Raw genomic sequence first — 5,936 nt, 5'->3', positions numbered from 1 at the left:
CCAACAATAACAGCAAAGATGAAAAATGGAGAAGACAATAAATGCTGGCGGGGATGTGGAGAGACTGGGACATTGTTGCATTGCTGGTGGGATTGTAAAATGGTCCAGCCTCTTTGGAAAACAATATGGTGTTTCCTCAGAAGGTTGAAAATAGAAATACCTTACGATCCAGCAATCCCTTTACTCGGTAGTGTCTTACATTGTACCAGTTGTTGTTGTTATGTGCCGTAGAGTCGGTGCCAACTCATAGCGTCCCTGTATAGGGTTTCCAAGGCTGTAAATCTTTACGGGAGCAGAAAGCCTCATCTTTCTCCGTGGAACAGTTGATAGTTTTGAACTGCTGACCCTGAGGATAGCAGCCCATTTCATAACCACTATGCTACCAGAGGTCCTTATTGTACCAGTACCAGGCTGTTTTGACCACTGTAGCCATGTAATAAATTTTGAAGTTGGAGAGTGAGAGGCCTTAAACCTTGTTGGATCCATCCAACTTTATTCTTCTTCTTTTTAAGCAGTGCTTTGCTTATCTGAAATTTCTTTCCTTTCCATGTAAAATTCGTGATCATTTTTTCCATCTCTTTAAAGAACAGTGTTGGAATCAGGATTGGGATTGAATTATGTCTATATATTGCTTTAGGCAGAATTGACATTTTCACATTGTTAGATCTTCACATCCATGAGCATGGTATAGTCTTCCATTTTTGTAAATCTCTTTTGCTTTCTTGTAGTAGTGTGTATAGTTTTCTTTGTATAGGTCTTTTGCTTCTTTGGTTAGATTTATTCCTAAATATTTCATCTTTTGGGTGGCTAGTATAAATGGTATTGTTTTCCTATTTTCCTTTCCAAAGCTGTTTTTATTAGCATTCAGGAATCCAACTGACTTTTGTATGTTGATCTTGTACCCTGCCACTTTGCTGACTCTTCCAATGAATATTTTGCTGAGTCTTTGGGATTTTCTATATATAGGATCATATCATCTGGAAACAGAGATTTTTACTTCTTCTTTGCCAAACTGGATGCCTTTAGTTTCCTTTTCCTGTTTTATAGCTCTGGATAAGATTTCCAACACAATATTAAATAGAAGTGGTGATAAAGGACATCCTTGTTTGGTTCCTGTTCACAAAGGGAATGTTTTCTGTTTAACCTCATTGAGAGTGATGTTGGCTGTAGTTTTGTATATATGCTTTTAGTTATTTTGATAACATTTCCTTCAATTCCTATTTTGTTGGATGTTTTCATTAAGAATGGGTGTTGGGGCTTGATGACAGACTAAGCAGAGGAGCAATGTAGACCCTTATCAGTGAAAGCATGAAAAACTGGGTGAAATAGATTTGGAGGAATTTCTGTGAACTCTGGACTTCAGATAAAGTATTAAGCTGGTTGTTTGAGCGCTTAATGGGAACAGGATTTGTAATAGGACTAAGAAATGAGGTGACTTCTGATCAGAGAGAGCTGGCAGACACCACATCCATTGTGAAAGGGAGTGGGCAGTGATAGGAATGAGAGACCACTCCTAGTGCAGAACAAATCCATAAATCTTCAGAAAGAAAGGTGTGAGTGTTTTTTATTTTTGTCAACTTTGTCACATCTTCTCTACCCAGTCTGCTCATCTCTGTAAGGGTGACCACATGGTAATTTTGCATGAGTGCACACTCCTAGGGAATATCCTACATTGTATGATCAACATTTTGTGACATGTGGAATGATTAGAACTGTGCTGCATTGCTCGAGGGAAGGATTTGCACCAGGTATAGGTGGAAACAACAACAACAAAAAAAACTGATCCAGGAGTATCTTCGAATTTGACAAGAAAAAGCACTCACACACAAAATATGAATTCAGCACATGAAGGTATATGGAACAAAAAGCCAGCAGCACCTCAAAACACAAACAGCATAATATTAGAAAATAACCCATATTTATCAATAATTACACTGAATGCCAATGATTGAATGCACTAGTCAAGAGGGAGAAAGTAGTAGAGTGGATAAGAAAAGAGGATCCTTTAATATGTCACCTTGAAAATATATACTGAGTTAATTGCAATAAACAAAACAAACAGAAGTGGCAATAGTAATCTCATATAAAATAAACATAAGGCAAAAACTAGCATTAGTGACAAAGAAGGTCGTTATCTCATGATTAAAGGGTAAATTGAATAAGAGGCCATAACCATAATAAATATCTACACACAAAAAAAGAGCCCCCCAATACATGAAGCAAACCCTATTAAAATTGAAGAAAAAATAGACAACTCTACAATAATAGTGGGAGATTTTAATACACTACTTTCAAAAAGGACAGAATAACCAGAAAGAAGCTCAGCAAAGACACAGAGGAACTAAATAACACAATCAATCAACCTGACCTCAGACAATTTTTTAAATTCACAAACCAATTATTAATTTAATAATTGTTTCTGTGAGAGTATTGGTAGGAATCAGAAATTTCAAGGAATGGTATTGTGAAGAAATTAGTGTAGGAATTATTTACAAAGATAAGGGCATGGTTAAGTGATAGCATCCCAGTTCTAGAAAATTCACACTACATTGAAATTTAACATGTAAAACCTTATCTAATCCAGCATAACACGTTTAGAAGAGAACACTTGAAAGTCCCTTCACAAAATGTTATTCACCTACAGTCATCTTAATCACAGTTGATGGCAATTTCATACTCCAAGCCATCCAACCCAAACATAATTCAATTGTCCTTGATGCCTCTATTTTTTTAAGTTTTTATTGTGAATTGAGTGATACTTTACATCAGTTTTATACTCATCGTTTCATTGCAATGTTTACAATCCCCTCCATGCATCATCATTCAACATTATTTGACTCTATTCCCTCTAAGGCTTTGGGGGGAGAGTATGTACACAAAAACATTCAGGGACTTCCAGTTTGGGCTATAGCAATAAACACCAGGTAGGGTCCACTCTGTTGAGAAGGGAGGGGGAATCTCATAAAGGAAGCACTCATGGAACAACTTCAGAGCTCTGGATCTACCATAAGATCCAGGACGTCAGTTTCCCACACTCACAAATGAAAAAAATCATGATATTAAGGAAAATACTGTGAGTTAGGAATCTGGAGACAGGACTTCCTCGGTGAGTACCCTGCCCTGGCAGAGTTTAGAGGGTGGGGCTCAAACACTGGAGACTACACATTTGTCCCTCTTTATCCCTATCCCACCTTCATTGCTCAGCTTGGACATCAGGTGGAACAGTTTTGCCATGGTACAGAGGGAGGGAGCTTGGAGGCGACTTATGACATCACCAGTGGAGCCACAGATCCAAAAGTTTCCCCAGTGGGACCCTTCATGGAGGTGTACTTTGGAGTAGGTTCTGACTCCAGATGACCCTGTGTGGCGTTTCCAGGGCTGTGGGTCTGTGCGGGAGTGTAGCACTTCACCTTTCTCCCACAGTCTGGCTGGTGGTTTTGAGTTACTGACCTTGTTGTTTGCAGCCACTGTGCTGCCCAAGCTCCCTGCGTAGGACCAATTCAAAGTAATCTGTAAAATCCCAACATAAAAGAACTCAACCATCCCGAGAATTGCGCCAAGCACACACAGATACCTAACTGACCTTCAGAGACAAAAATAGTGGACATTTTTTTCTCACAGTAACTCCCTAATAGCTATCTGTACACCTCTACTGTAGTGACTAGAGGAGGGGCCTGAAAAAGCGGACATTCCAATGCCCTGCTGGAGGCTTCTAATTGCACACACACTGACGGTGAAGCTCAGGACAGTCAACCACAGCTTCATTTCTGTTCCAAAGTGGTGATTTTTGTCTATGCATTTATAATACTTCTGCTTTTGGTCCTTTTAATCACACATCTTTCCTGGAGGTGGGAGATTTTTCTCACTACATTTCCCAAGAAGGGACAGCAATTGTGACTATATAGCCAAGCTATAAGCACACCCTATAATATACCATCACTGAGACAAGATCCAACAACACCCGCTAAGCATTACATGCAAAAAGGGAAGACTATCTTATCATCATATTCACCAGGAGATACCCAGTAAGCTTAATAACAAACAACAAACATTTGCTTAAGCTTTAAACAAAACAAAACAAAACAAAAAAAACCACATAACTATCATACTGAATAAAAAGCAACAAATAATAAATAATATAGAAACATGTCCAAAAATAGAAGAGAGTAGCTGATGGAAATGAGCTGGAGACAGACAAAGGTTTTCTAGAGATGAAGAGCAGATTTTGGATAAGCCTGGGAAAAAATTTAGAAGAATGATATAGTAACAAATTCAAATGCTCTGTAAACTGGTGGAGGAAAACAAGGAAGAAGTCAGGAAAGTGCTACAGGAACAATCAAATAAGATTGATACAGCATTGGAAACAATTCAAAACCTTCAAAAAGATGACCAGATGATTATTAATAAGATATCAGAAATGGACAACACACTGAAAGGGTAAAGGAGCAGAACAGAAGAGATGGAAGCCAGAACTAGTGAGCTGGAAGACAAATCTCTTAATACTGCTAAGATAGAAGAGCAAACAGAAAAAAGGATTTAAAAAATCTGAATAAAGTCTACGATTCATGCTACATAACATGAAGAGGAATAACTTAAGAATTATTTGCATCCGGAACAGGAAGTATCAGAGAAGTCCACAGAGAGATAGTTGAAGAGCTTCTGGAAGAAAATTTCCTTTATCATCTTGAAAGATGACAAGATAAACATTCAAGAAGCTGAACATACCCGAGGAAGGGTGGATCCCAAAAGAAAGTCACCAAGACATAGAATAATCAAGCTCTCCAAAATCAAAGACAAGGAAAGACTATTAAAAGTGGCCAGGAAGAAGATAAATGTCACTTATAAAGGCAAGCAGATTAGATTAACCTCTGACTATTCAGAACACACCATGCAGACAAGGACGCAATGGGGAGACATATACAAATCCCTACTAAAAAAACAACTGTCAACCAAGAATCGTCTATCCAGCAAAACTATCAATCAAATTCCACAATAAACAGAATCTAAGAGATTTTATCAAAACCAACCCAGCACTTCAAAACATCCTAAAATAGTTCTGAAGACTGAACACCAACAAGGAAAGACAACAAACAGAGATTGACAGGTGTGGCAATGCCACATGGAACTCAGTCAACAGATAGCAGAGTCCAGAACATAACAAGACTACAATAACAAACTCAAAGGATTTGGAAATCAACCAAAGACCAAAATTATATCAATGTCAAAGAAGGGATAAAAGTATCAACACAGACCCAGGTGGTGAGGATGTCAGGAAAATAACAGGACATAATGGATTATCTTCAATGGAGAGAAAAGTTAGTAAACTATAAGGAAACCCCAAAGAAAGTTAATATTTCACAACTTATCATAAAAATGAATTTTCAAGCAGAACAAACATGAAAACTAAAAAGAAACCAACAAAAAATACCACAAAAAACACAAGCCCAACATAAGAAGGCATGCAGAACAAAAGAATGAACAGCACCACCAAAAAAGTAACATAATAGCAGCAATGAACTCATACCTATCAATAATTACACTGAATGTCAATGGATTGAATACACCAGTGAAGAGACAGAGAGTGGCAGAATGGATAAGAAAACAAGAACCTTCAGTATGCTTCCTGCAAGAGACACACCTTACACACAAAGACAAAAACAGACTAAAAGTTAAAGGATGGGAAAAAAATTACCAAGCTAACTGCAACAACAAACAAGCATGAGTGGCAATACTAATCTCTGACAAAGTAAACATTAAGATAAAAACCAGCATAATAGACAAAGAAGGACACTATCTCATGACCAAAAGGTGAATTGAGCAAGACGACATAATCGTAAGAAAAATATACGTTCCCAATGAAAGAGCAATATAGGTAATAGGTAATACAGAAACAGCTATGATCATACATTGACAGAGAACTTCCAGAGTTTCAAGCT

The sequence above is a fragment of the Chrysochloris asiatica genome, unplaced genomic scaffold (assembly GCF_000296735.1).
Source record: "Chrysochloris asiatica unplaced genomic scaffold, ChrAsi1.0 scaffold00239, whole genome shotgun sequence".
Lineage (NCBI taxonomy): Eukaryota > Metazoa > Chordata > Mammalia > Afrosoricida > Chrysochloridae > Chrysochloris > Chrysochloris asiatica.
This window is presented reverse-complemented; position numbering follows the sequence as displayed.